This window comes from Tachypleus tridentatus, chromosome 1 (assembly GCF_004210375.1).
Source record: "Tachypleus tridentatus isolate NWPU-2018 chromosome 1, ASM421037v1, whole genome shotgun sequence".
NCBI classification, from domain to species: domain Eukaryota; kingdom Metazoa; phylum Arthropoda; class Merostomata; order Xiphosura; family Limulidae; genus Tachypleus; species Tachypleus tridentatus.
Genome location: NC_134825.1, coordinates 87,324,636 through 87,337,465, shown reverse-complemented (window position 1 = coordinate 87,337,465; position 12,830 = coordinate 87,324,636). Strand labels below are relative to the sequence as shown.

At 33.6% G+C, this 12,830-nt stretch overlaps 1 long non-coding RNA gene across 3 annotated transcripts in view; it reads left to right on the top strand.

The window, feature by feature from the left end:
- The window catches only part of LOC143254970 (uncharacterized), a 62,331-nt gene that overhangs the window by 11,444 nt on the left and 38,057 nt on the right, over positions 1 to 12,830 (top strand). The window contains exon 3 of one of the 3 annotated variants that reach the window (XR_013030397.1): positions 7,854 to 8,593. The exons of the other annotated variants lie outside the window; for them this stretch is intronic. This is a non-coding gene — a long non-coding RNA (uncharacterized LOC143254970). Of the gene's footprint in view, positions 1 to 7,853; positions 8,594 to 12,830 lie in introns of those variants that run through there. 3 annotated transcript variants of the gene reach the window in all.

Below are 12,830 nucleotides of genomic sequence, written 5' to 3'. Positions count from 1 at the left end.
TTTATAATCTGATATACTAACCAATAAGCTGCTTTCCTCCTTCCCCACACATCCAAGAAAGTTAAAGCGAATTTGAGATATTTAATGAATTATCACGTTTTTTTATTTTTTTAAGTATTAACTTCTAATCTAGCTACTTTCGGTCAGCGGGGAGTCTGAGGCTTTATAACACTAACAGTGGGATTTCAGTACTCGTGGTGGCTACAGCACAAATAGTCTATTGTGTAGCTTTGCGCTAAACAACAACAAAAAAAAATTTCTACTGTTAATCCACTTATCTAAAGAGAATTGACCAACAAACTGTAGCTATTAACTAAATTAAATAACACTAAAACATTTCTATCCAAATCAATGACATGATATTTGAAATATTTATCTACTTAAAAAATATTTAGTCTTATTTATTCTTCAAAGAGTATGCAGTTTCTCCTTTTGAAAATAACTACAATGTTAATAATTTTCTTGGAATCAGTTTATTTTAGTTATATCAAATAAAGTAATACAAAAATGCTGCGGGCTTAAAATATACTAACTTCTTAACGTTAGATTTTTTAAAATGTACACCTCTGTGGGTGCAGTTTCACGGAACAAGTTACTTTCTAGATGCGTGTGGGTGTTTTCATACAACAAAGCCACATCACGCTATCTACTGAGTCAAATCCTTAATTGTAGCGTTGGAAAGCCGTAGACTTACCGCTGTACTCGTGGGGGACTTCTTTAGATTCACTTTCAAGTAATTCGTAATTCTGTAGGTGCAATTTCATGAAACGTAATTCTGTAGGAGCAGTTCAGTGAACACAATCTTATTGGTGTAATTTCAAGGAATACATAATTCACTAAGTACAGTTTCAGAGCACTTGGTAAGATCGTGTATTGGCAAGTTTATTTGTTTTTCTTTAGCGTGTAAACTCACCCTTGTTCAGAAATATCAATCAAAGATGTTCTTATGGACTTACATCGCTAAAATCCAGGGTTCGATTCCCCGCGGTGAACACAGCAGATAGCCAAATGTGTCTGTGTTCTAAAACAAACAAACAAATATTGTTTAAAAGAAGCAATAAGAGTTTGTTGTTGTTTTTTTCTGATGATGATGAGAAAACCCACTTGTAGAGAAATATACGTAGAGGAGCGAACAACGTTTCGACCTTCTTCGGTCATCGTCAGGTTCACAAAGAAAGAAAGAGGTAACTGACCGATAGCTGACCACATATTTGAAGGGTGTTGTGAAACTGTGTATAGGAATGTAGAGGGCGTGCTTAGATGTTTGATTATATTTATTAATATAGGTATAAAGGTGTTCTTTTATATTGGTTTATTTTGGGCTTGATTTGTTGTATGAGCACGGCTTCTTTAATTTTGCGTTTGTTTATGTTCATTTCTTTATTAAGTATTTGGGTGTGATTTATGGTTATGTTGTGATTATTTGATTTGCAGTGTTCGAAAACGTGTGAAAGTGACTTTTCGTGTTCTTTGAATCTGGTTTCCATTTTTCTACTTGTTTCTCCAATATAGAAGTCGTGGCAATTATCACATCGTATTTTATAAATAATGTTGGTGTGGTGTTTGTCAGTGTAGGTTTTACATAGTATAGAACTTAGTTTTGTGCCTGGTTTTTGAGTAAATTTAGAGAGAGAATCAACATTTCAAAGAAAAGGTTTTAGGGATGTTACAGCACTATCTCAAATTTTAGTGTGATAACTCAATAAAGTGGGCTTACTTTATAAAACAATACATCATAGTGGTTTGTTTATGTGTTATAGTATAAACACATTGGCATCAGAGTTTCAGTAAAATATTCAGTTCTTATTGGGACCTTATTAGTTTTCCCTAGTAAAATGATATCTGGAATATCCTCGATTTCAGAACGGTAAAGACATCATTAATGTATTAAACTAAAGAACTAAAACAAACGTACAGCATTTCATCGTTCTTTCACAATATGTAGGGGTTACATACATTTTACGCATCGTAATTTAGTTTACGCTTATGTTTGTTTTTTGAATTTCGCACAAAGCTACTCGAGGGTTATCTGTGCTAGCCGTCCCTAATTTAGTAGTGTAAGACTAGAGGGAAGGCAGCTAGTCATCACCACCCACCGCCAACTCTTGGGCTACTCTTTTACCAACAAATAATGTGATTGACCGTCACATTATAACGCCCCCACGGCTGAAAGGGCGAGCATGTTTGGCGCGAAGGGGATGCGAACCCGCGACCCTCGGATTACGAGTCGCACGCCTTAACACGCTTGGCCATGCCAGGCCATTACGCTTATGAAATCAAACTTGATTTAATTTTTGATGACGAGAAACCCACTTGAAATAACAATGTATCTCAGAACGGCTGGTATGGATATTAACACTTTTATTGATAAGGAGAGAACAACTTGAATTAAATCATATGAAGAGCGTTAATATAGACAATTATTTCTCATAAATAAATTGATTCTTTATCATAAAATGAACCAGAAAGAATTCTCAGGGCGTTGTATGAACAAAGGTACAATCAAACCTGGCCTCTGAAATTAATAGTTATTTGTTGATTATATTGTGGTAAGTAGTTAAGACGATGACACTGAACTTTAAACTTAACGTACGATTGGCAAAAACTTCCTTACACAAAGAACCAAAGACTAATTTTACGAAAAGGACAAAAATACAAAACACACACTATAGACTCACGTGAAACATGTATGTGCATTCTCTGAATATTGACACAAAGTGACGCATTGAGAAAGGTGCTTTGATGGTTTAAATATATAGCCTTTAGTGTACCAAACAAATAAGATAAATCAGAGATCATTAAGAGTGAAAATTAGGAATGTAATATTTGCTTATATGTCCCAAATGTTAAAAAGAAAAGTATATCTAGTCGTGAATACAAAACCCTTTTTTATCAGTGTAGATATGTTTTAAAATTATTTATGTAAATTATTTTATGGCTTGTGAGTATTGTGTTTAATAGCGAGCTGAGGCAGAAAACAAAAACCTGGAGAATTCCCATATATAAGTTATAATAATAAATGAGTAAAATGTTGACTGTTTGAGCATTTAAAAGAGTAAATAGATTAGATCAATGTTAACAGATTTGATTAACCTCTTATGTTAAATGTCTAAAAAAATGTGTACCTTAACATTAAGCATAAGAAATATAAATTAAAGGTATTCTTTATTTCTCAAAGCATTTTCATCACTACTTAATTAAGCTATTCATAAAGAAGTGATCGTTTTATTTATTTTTTTTAAACAGCTGTAGTACAAGGAAATAAAGTTTACAACTGAAATTTATTGACTGGTGTTTTTTTCTTTAAAGTAAAATCAAAACTCGTTTATTTTACTAATAAATATATTTAATGCGTTTAAATAAAACTAAGACATAATAAACACTGTGTACTTATTCCGCTGCCATGTTTAGATTTACTTTCGACTTATCTTAAATGGTAAATATGAACATGATTTCTTTTTTTAAATTTTGAATGGAAGAACTAATGTTTCCAGTCAGTGCTGTAGTCTGTTGACCTAAGAATTTTGTAAACACTTTGAACTTTTCTCAGCCAATGTAGCCAGCTAGGCTACAAAACTGACCTTTGCAAAAAATGTCTTAACTGTTTTTTCATCAATGTTACAATAGTCTGGGAACCTTGCTGAACATTGCTTAGCTGTTCTTTAAGCCAGTGTTACAGTCTGCTAATCTCGGAACCTTGTTAAACATTGCGTAAATACATGATATTTTGCTCAGCCGGATATTCTGCCTAAATGAGAACCTTGTTGAACACTGTTTAAATGTTTTTCGTCCAACGTTAAATTGTTTTAAACTGAGAACGTTGCTTAACTATTCTTTCACGCAGTATCACAACCTGCCAGCATGAAGACATTGCTAAACACTGCTTAACCGTTATTTTATTCAGTGTTAGGTGTGTCATCTTGAAAACTTTGCTCAGCACTGTTCAACCGTTCTTTTAACTAAAATTATAGTCTGCTAACCTGAAAATCTTGGGAAACTGTTGCAGTTTGTCAACTTTGAAACTTTTCTATGTATTTCTGAACTGTTCTTCAAAAAATATCATAACTTTCAATTGGAATTCTTGGTAAAACTGATGAGCTGCCTTTTCAGATAGTGTTATAGTTTGCTAACTGCAAAACCTTGTTGTACACTGTTTAACTGTTTTTTTCACCCAATATTATAGCCCGTAAACCTAGAAATTTTGCCAAACGTTTCTTCTAGTTAGTGTTATAAGTTTTCACGTTTAGCACGTTATTTTACCGAATGTTGTAAATTGTGAATTTGGAAACCTTGCTAAACACTACGTAATTGTTCTTTCAGCCAGTGTAAACTTTGGAACCTTGCGAAGTATCGCTTAACAGTTATTTCTGTTTTATTAACAAAATAAATTAATAGTCTTAAAACATTGAGTTACATCTACACTAATAAATGCATACTTATATAATTAACTTTCTTATTCTTTCCATATTCTCCAAACCAAACTATTTACATTATTTCCAAAACCTAAACTTTGTTTCAGTTGGAAGAAAAAAGAAATAAAGAGCACGCCTTAATGACCTAGATAAGTTGAAGCAGGCAGCAGAGCTCCACGCTGATCTTGTCCTCCATAGGAACGTGGCGTACTACCAGTACTTGTTGCCATAGCGACCAGAACGCTATTTGCGCATTGCAGCCGACGAGTGTTGGCGAAGGAGAGGTAAACCTGTTGTAACGGCTATGCGCGTCGCAGAAAGTTTGGGAAATTTAGTGCGTACTCACAGTATATTTTATTTAGTTATTTATTTAAAAATTTCGCTACGAGAGATGTATTTTCTTGCTAAGCCTGCGCTTCAATATTTCATATGGAAATAAATGTAAAAATAAACAATTTTTATAATTATTATAAAAGTTTTTTTTTTTTTCAAGTGTCAAATATGTTTATGATGGTTTGATATTTTAAGCTGAGGTTATTTCGGAATGAAAACGGATCGAAAGAGATGTCCACTGATGGGGAAGCGATAAGTCTATTGATTTACAAAGCTAAAACCAGGGATTCGATTTCCCTCGGTGGACACAGCAGATAGCCCAATGAGGTTTTCCAATAAGAAAACACACACTCAAAATAGATAAATAAAGAATCTAGTAAATAACTGAATTTTCAACTTATGCATTTTAAGTTGATTATACGTTCAAAAAACTAAAATTAAGATTAGATATTTTAAAGCTACCTTAAATTTTTCGTGTCATAGACAACAAATAAATTATTCTTCTATTGCAATTAACATATAGATAGCATAAAACAAAGGATGTAAACTAAAAAAAGACGTAATACTCTTAGGTCACTGAATAAACTGTTTATATCCCCAGAAAGTGGGGTAATAGGAGGAGTTAAGGTAAAGATTACCCACTTATTTTTCTATATTATACCACAAGGTAGAAAAAATCATAATCATAAATATTAGTGAAAAACCTTGGCGATCAACTGCCAGGCTGAAAAAGGTATTTTCCATTTTAAAGCTTGTCTTTACCATGTCGTAAGTATTAATCACTAATTGTTACGTTTGTTTTCATAAAATAAACAACTGTTGAAAACAAATACGTAACAGCCATCTCATGAAATAGCAGTCATTACGAGGCATTGTTAGCCCTCTACAGCCTTGTTCAAACTGTCTAGTGAACAGACTAGTGGTTAGAAAACGTGACCACAAACTTTCCTTTATGCTTGTTTGTTTTTTAATTTCACGCAAAACTGCACGAGGGCTGTCTGAGCTAGCCGTTCCTAATTTAGCATTATAAAACTAGAGGAAAGGCAGTTAGCTAGTCATCACCACTCGTTGCTAACTCTTGGGCTACTCGTTTACTACTGCTAATTACTAAATTTCGTTATTATAGTTTTTTTTTAATCTGTACACTTTGGAACAACATTATTTCTTGCTTTGAGTTATCCTACGGAAGTATTACTTGATAAACTACATTGGCTTTACAGACCCTCAGATTACGAGTCGAGTGCCTTAACCACCTAGTCATACTGGGCCTTTTCCTTTATGAACTTATATAATACCTGTTACCTGATTGATTTTAAACATTTGAGCAGCTCTGAAGGTCCGTACGTGTTTTATGAATCACATAAAACAAGCTACACTATTTATGATATGAAAATGTTTTGCACATTTTGAACCAATATTACCAATATATACACTGGATGGACATTTTATTAGAATCGACACCTATTAATACGTGTGGTTCCCTTTTATCTGAATAACAACCATGATAGGATCTACGAAGTGTTGGAAGTGTTTTGAGGGACCCACCTTATTCAATCATTGAAATAGTACGCAAATCATGAAGTGAAAGAGACAGAGGATAATGATTGTGAATGTGTTTTTAAGTTCATTCCAAAGATACACAATTGGATTCAAATTTGGAGATAATGATGCTCATGGAAGATGACTGGAATCCTTCATGTGCGATTTGGGCATGGAGGATGGAAGCATTGTTACCTTGCAAGTAGTTGTTCTCACCACTGTATATATGAAACATCGTTGGATGCATTTGATCATAAATGATGATGAGATGAGCTATGGTGTATATAATTACTTCTTAAGGGATTAAAAGGCCTAGAATATTCTAGAAAAAAATCCCAAAACCTCAACTCTAACACCAGAGGCTTGGACAGCTGGTATCACACAAGAGAAACAAGTAGAGATAGATGTTAAATTCCCTACAGTGAATATCTCTCAGTTTGTGTAGTGTTTGATGATAGTTGGACTTTACTAGCCTATTTATCTTCTTTTTTAGCAATTTGTTTTTGTGGTCAAATTTCCCCTTCAAAAGAAATATTTTGTTCAACGTTTTCAGTTATTGGTAAACTCAAATGACCAGTACTTTATAATAAGCTTCCGAAAAAAATCTTTTTGAATGTTGCAATATCTTTGACTTTTCCAATATCTGTTAAACTGACTGCAAATGCGCTTGTTACAGTCATTTATAGTACTGAAGGATCAACTGACACATTATTTGATTAGCCTAATTTACATCTCCAGCTGAAGTCAGGGTTCAACTCTGAAAGGGTACATAGTTCCTAATAAAATAGTCAACCAAAGTATACTGTAAAACCAGATCTTTGAATACTGATTTGTAAGACCTTTATTTCATCTCTATCTATATGGTCTGATCAGTTACAATTTGCTTTATCATGTGCTTTGTGTTATAAATTATGTCGAATATGTGACGTCTCCCACCGGGTGAGTGTGCGGTAAGTTTATAAATTACAACGTTAAAACTTGGGGTTCGAGTCGTCGTGGTAGACAGAATGTGGATAGCCCATTGTGCATGCACTGAAGATAACAACAGGAATATAAGATACGTTTAGTTTATCGATACCTTATAATAGTTACATTTGTATTCGGTAATCAAACTGTTTGACAGGTTTGTTAAAAATGTGAAAAGTGAGAATAATAATAGTTTTTACAACCTGTAAATCTGGTAGCCATGATAATATTTGTTTATCTGTATTAATGGAGAAAATTGTTTCGACAAACAAGCTATACGAACACAATCAACGAGTAATGGTAACTGTATGGTGAATTAGTTAATAGTAGAAAAGCATTATAATGGAAAATACAAGCCAAAGGCAAATAATTTGCACAGTACATTAATATTTTGTTTGCGAACTTTATGCTTTACACAAAGTATTAATATTTTGTATGCAATTGTGAAATATTGTTCCAAATAATTTGTGTTAAGCCTTACAAATCAGCCAAGCTGTTTCGTCCCTTCTTGACCTTTACAGTGTTTCAAGAATGTTTATATACGGAATCTGTGTAAGCCAAGCTGTGGTTATGAGTGTTTTATTGGTGTTTTTTATTTTCAAGGTATTGCCCCATTACATTTGTTTCACGTTTGGGATTATTGTTCTGATGGATGATGAATCCTTGTCTGATGAGTTCTGCTCTTGAACGAATGGGTTGATGGATCAAAGTGTGCATGACTTGAGGGCAGCTAGGGTACCATTAGTTGTTTGTGCGGATCTTTATGACTCTTCAGATGACAATCAAAAACAATGTAACTTACCGTATGACTGTATCCCAGTGCCCTTTATTTTCATATGATTGATGTGTGGCATTTCCATAGTATTAAACTTTTGTATAATTTTACCTCATCTATTCGATAATAATTTTCAATACTGCTTTTGTCATTTGCTCTCGATTAAATCTTAGTTTTCACTGCCCAGATCACAATATTTACTAATGATGCGTTATGGTACAATATGACCATATTTCTAGATTACTACTTTATAAATCACCATAAAAATACTTCGGATTCCAGAGTTTGAAGAGTCCTTCCGCCTTCCTACAACTAAAAGTTATTAAATATCAATTAATATAGCGTTTAAAATTATTCAGTTCTGGCGAGCGAAGTATGGGTTGGATAATTGGAACAATGGGTAACTATTTAATATCAAAGAAAGCTTTCCGTCTGTCTGTGGTCCCACCTCCTTCTAAACGTGATGACTAATTCAAATCAAACCTGACATCGTGACTTATCCAAAAAGGAAACGAATTTATGTAGTGATTTCCAATATATTGAAAAATAAAAATATTTTATAGAATTACTCCTGTATCGTTACTGTAAATTGCTGAGTTTAAAGAAAACCCACAGATAATGAAACTCTACAAGTCAAAGATTGTAAATATAATTTTCAATACTTTGACTTGTTTGATATAATAAACAAAATATACAGTAATAGAATATCCAGATACAATGCAGATGGTAAAGATGTTGCCACCGTTTAAGTTTCCCGTTCTTTTCTGATTCATACGGTTTAACTTCAGGTTTACATTAGGATTAGAGTAAGTGCTTAAGCATGAATTTAAAAAGTATTACATAATTAAAATGTTTTTAGCATATTTCTTACTTTTTTATGCAGAATATAGTTTTTCTTATAAGCAAAATTCCGGATTACTTTAAAATTCAATGTATTAAATGTACCAAATTCAGACAATAGAAATCTTAACCACATCTTTACTGTTAACTTGGAAGGTTTGAGCAAGAACTGACACAACTACTTTGCCATTTTTGTCAAGTTTTACGACTCGACTATTTCATCTTCTCACTTCCAATCTTATTGTACTTGGAAAATGAACACTACTAAAAATCTTCTTGAGGTTTTGTTCATTTTTTAGTGAATTTGTTTGTGTTTCAAGACGGAGAAGTGCAGTCTCTTTAAAACAACCTGCAAAATGTTTATATTTAAGGTAAGACGTTAAAAATGCATTACAACAGCTTCAAAAAGAAAGTCCATTATGGACTAACAGTTCACTTTTGCTTGTAAACTTCCACCAGGATCTGTTGGGCTTTCACTAATGACAGAGCTAGGTATGTAGTTTGCCACTCAAAAAATTAGTCAAATTGCACAAATGCTTAATTTACACATATGTATGAAAAAACTACACACACACACACACACACACACACACAAAAGAGTTGCACTATAAGTTAGAAAAAGCAAAGTGGGATAGATGTAAAGTCATGTCTCTTCAAGTGCCAGAAGGACGTTAAATTGTTCAACTCTTCAAAAATGGTAAAAAACAAACGGACATTGCCAGAACAGTATCATACCTCCAATGTACTATACCTAAAATTCTGGACTACAGGAAACGTTGTTCCAGAAAATCTACTAGTAGATACCGAAAAACTACTGCCAAATGGTTGTCTAATCATGGAACAACGCTTTGTTCAGAGAATTTATCTGCACTTGATGTAGAGTCATATTTTGTCAGGTGCCAGAAATTACAGGGTGTGAAACTGTTTGACTGTCCAAACATACGGACATTGCCAAGACAATATGGCACCCTCAGTGTACTGTATCCAGAAAACTGAAACGTCATCAAATTACAAGAGTCATTGTTCCAGAAAGTCCATGGCTGAGATAACAGTGCTTTGATCAAATTAACATACCAAGATCGTATGAAGTCTTGCAATACCTTTCAACAGGAATGACATGAACACATTCATTTCAGAATATCCAGAAGAATAGTGAATAGAAGACCGACCAAACAAGGTTATTTTGTAAACCGATATTAACCAGATTTTACCGCTGTAACCGCGTTACAATGTCATCTTACATTTAGGACATTGATGACATGTCATCTTTTCAGATAAATCATGTTTCTGGCTCGTTAAAGCTAAAGTTACGATTCGTTTTCATTATTTGTCTGAAGAACAGATGTCTTCAGATATTTGTCTTTCCCACAGGTGGTTGTGCAGTACATTTTTGGATATCTATTCATCATGGTGGAAAATTGCTCTTTATATTTTCTAGGGAAACGTTAATGGCGCCTCCTATAGGATCACATAGAAGTAATATTCCTGTTATATGCTAGGGCAAGATTTGGCAAGAACGTTGTGTTCCAGGATGACAATGTTACTGCCCACAGTGTGCACATTGTACAGGACTGTCTCGACCAGAAGGACGTTACAAGATTGCCATGACCAGTGAAATCTTCAAATTGCAATTCCATTGAGAACTACTGGGGAGAACTAAGCCAGAAAAAATTACTAACCACGACCCTAAACCAGCTACGGTAGCTGAGTTACAGCGCCTTCTAGAGGCAAATTGGAATGAAATCACAGTGAGTTACCTCGACAAACTCATGGACAGCAAGTCACGTCGACTTGAGGAGGTCATTAAAGTATGAAGAGGACAAAACAAGTAGTGAATGTTTAATATGAACTGATATAATATTTGTAATAATTCCATGTTATATTTTGTTAAGATATATGTTTTGCTAAAGCTTTCTTGTGATAGGTAAAATTCTGAATTACGCATTTTTCTACGACTGTCTGATAAAAATGTTTGCTGTTAAATCGTTTATGGTGTTCATCAGAAGAGACCCCAATTTTTACATATTTTATTCAAATAGCAACTGTAAATTATATTTATTTACTGGAAGGGGGCATACTCCCAGACCCCTCTAGATTAGACATCTTTAGGCAGCTCCTTATACTTTTAATCTCCTTTCATTGTAAAATGTGTATGGCTAGCCAATAAATGTTCACTCTGCAACTCTTTCTTACACCATTGTCCATAGAACCTGTCTTATTATACAAATTACATATAAATGTGTCTTTTTAATATAACATATACTTTTAAGTTTAACAGAGCCAATTGTATTTGTGTTCCATCTTAATATTAATAATTATAATCCTATTTATTATAAAATATGCAAACATTCTGGCCAAGACCATTTTTACATGCTAGTGATATATTTGATATAAGTACAAATGTAATATAACATTAACAGTTTATATTTAATATTGTGCTGGCTTTATTGAGTTATACTTCTTCCAGCGGCCAACTAAAAAAAATAATACAATAATTTTCAAATTAGGTTTTAAAACTTTAGTGGAGTGCAAATGTCTGTTGAAAAAAGGAGTGTGTTGTGTTTTCTTATAGCAAAGCCACATCGGACTATCTGCTGAGCCCACCAAGGGGATTCGAGCCGTTGATTTTAGGGTTGTAAATCCGTAGATTTATCGCTGTACTAGTGGGGGTCAAATGGAGAGGACGAATCGGCTTTTATACTGAGGCTTCTGACATTTACCGTCATTAAAGTTCTCATCTATTATGTCTGATGTACTTAAACCATTGAAACATAATCTGGTAATTGAACGTGAATTCTCCAAACCCACACATGAAACTTTAAAATCCCTGGGATGGCAGCTTTTAATATCAGAGAACATTTACGTTTTGTACAATGTAAAGTTATATTGCACATAGTGGAACCTATGTTGTCATTGGTATCATTACATTGTTGCCATGTGTATCAAAGTGTCTGAGAATAATATATATATATATATATTTAGTTTTCATTAAACATATTAAAGCACCAAATTTTCTTTCTATCATTTTGTCGGCATATTTAGGACAGCCAGAATGTTAGTTCGTACAAAAAGTCTCATATAGTAATATCATCTCTATGCTACTGTCAATGTTATGCTTCAGTTGTTAATAACGTCGAGTCAACAAACTGTTGAAGAAATTCCCGCCTGATCACATCTATGATAGTGACTGAAACATAGAACTAAAAATGAGTGTGAAAGCTTAAATATATAATATACGGATTGCACTTATAGCAAGTACAGTTGGACGTTTTATACACGATTTTTGTTTTATTTCTCAATACTAATTTGAGGAACAATCAATGTTTGAACTGATATCCCAAGAGAAAATACGTGAGTCACAATAAGTATATATATATCAAGAAGATATTCTTGTCAGCGAAGTTTCCCTGGAATAATTCCAAACATTTTCAGTCTGTTGCGATGAGCATTTTAATAATAGATACTTTTTACCAGCTCTTGATAAGCGTGATCTGTGATTATTGCTTTCGTTTTATTTTATCTGTCAGAGATATTTTACGTAGTTAGTGTACAAAAGTTGAGATATTAAAACGATTTTCAAGCCCTGTCTAATCGTTATAATACACATTTCCATGTCTGGACATACTTTATCTGACTACCATGCATCTTGATAATAGTTTTGCAGCGTATTTCCAATGGCAAAAGTCTTAATCGTATGGTTGTCATGACGAAAACACATGATTCCTCCTCGCTTGCTTTTCAGAATCCATTAGTCTACGAAGACGACTGTTTCTCAGCGCTCGTTTCAACAGTCTGGTCACACAGAAATCCATAAGCGTTGTGGTGACCAGTATATATTCGTACGGAATAACATAGATACCCGTTTCTTTCTCTAACTGAACAAGGTTTACAATAGTTAATCGGATAAGTTGCAGAAGGAAACGTACATGTATCGCTTTTCCAAAGATTCTTTTCCAAAGATTGTT